Source organism: Orbicella franksi, chromosome 12 (assembly GCF_964199315.1).
Source record: "Orbicella franksi chromosome 12, jaOrbFran1.1, whole genome shotgun sequence".
NCBI classification, from domain to species: domain Eukaryota; kingdom Metazoa; phylum Cnidaria; class Anthozoa; order Scleractinia; family Merulinidae; genus Orbicella; species Orbicella franksi.
In genome coordinates this window covers 25,030,276-25,031,986 of record NC_138156.1, presented here as the reverse complement: position 1 = coordinate 25,031,986, position 1,711 = coordinate 25,030,276, and positions in this window count along the sequence as shown.

The following is a 1,711-nucleotide window of genomic DNA, read 5'->3' as shown; positions in this document are numbered from 1 at the left end:
TGCACCTAGTTAGCATCAGAACAACTTGTTTTACACAACAAAAGCAGTGAGGTCTGTATCAAAACAAGGTCAACTCTAGCCTCGCTGCCATACAAAGGCCAGGTCACTGAGCAGACAACTGTAAAATGGCCTATTGGAAAATAGAGAATACTTGGAATCTCCTTGGCAAAAAAGCCCCTTTGTGTATGCTGCCAAGAAACCTTTTACCGAAGAGACTATAAGACCTAGGTACGCTGGAGATTCGAGATTAGTTCTTGGTCATTCGGGATATCTCCGATAATCCAGTTAAGCTTGCAGCTACTGCTATGCCTGGCATGTAACATGTGTTCCTACGGCACTTTCATTGCACCACGCTTTTTCCTTAGTTTGCGCTTTAGTTTGTAAAACTTATTTTTAAGTCGCAATTTTTTCTTGGCAGGGTCTCTTGTCGGATCCGTTTGGCGAGTCGCAGTGGTTTAGTTGAAGAAATGTTCTGTTGTTTTGAAGAGTTGTTACAAATGATATCATTAGCATTTTTACGTAGCACGACATCACTGAACACTTGAAATTGTAACGAGGCTGTTGTATGTCCACATGTACACAGCAGTAGGTCGATCTGTCACCATATTTTAACTATGAATATCAATTTATACGACGGCAATAAAGCTACTTTCTTGAACTCATTTGATTGGTGGCAGAAGGAATAAGTCTGTCCGCGTCTTCAAACATGAAAGTGGTGTTGAAATTACGAGTTTTTCTAAGTATCAAACACGAACTCAGGCTAAGCTGGACTGCCTGAGAGAACATAATGTAACATTTGGTATTTTTTTAATAAATCAAGACACGTCTTTTTATTATCATGTTTTGAAGCAACCTTCAAATACTCCAGAGACTGAATCTACTGTCTTCTCTAGCTTGGAATTAAGTTAAGGCCACCCCAGAGAAGTCCTTTTCTTGGACTTCAGATGTTTAAAGCCCTACCAAAATTTCCGAACATAGCTTCGCGCTATTTATTTAATTATTCAAAAGGCGTAGAAAATTCGGAAAAATACCAGGACAACCGATCGCGCACCGAGAATAAGAATAAGGCCACGAGTGGTTTCCGACGATTTCTCGGTTCCAGATCTCGCACCAGATGGCTGCGTGTTCAAAATTGAAAATAGCCGCCTCATAACAAAACAAGCTTCAACAACAGGTAAGATTTTTTTAATCGGTCCTCTAATTTGATACGAAGTCTGTTAGCTTGTGTTTCTGCATGGTTTCTCTTGTTTAGCTTACGACCGGTAGAACATTACACCCTATTGTGTAAATTCTCCTTACAATTATTTGCCTTTGACTATTTTCTTTATTCTCATCACCACTCTACTTGACAATGCGTTGATGCTACGAGGAGAAATTTGATTTTGATCGTGTGCAGGGAACGTACATGATGAGATGAATATTGTTTACCTCCGGAGAGGTTTTTTTTTCCAAGCAGGTGGAATAATCCTTAAATAAATCAGCGTCTATAAACAACGCGATCGCATTGTTTGTTAAGAGTGAAGCAACATCTTTATCATCGTTGCTATAATCCATTGTGAATCAATCTGCGTTTTGCTGAAAGTTTACTATTGAAGTCAAAACTCCAACGAGCGACGGGTAAGGAAATAATCAGTTAAGCTAGCCTTTAAACAAGAAAATTAGTTCAGACAACTCACTATTTTGAAAAAGTTATTCAAATAATAATGATAAC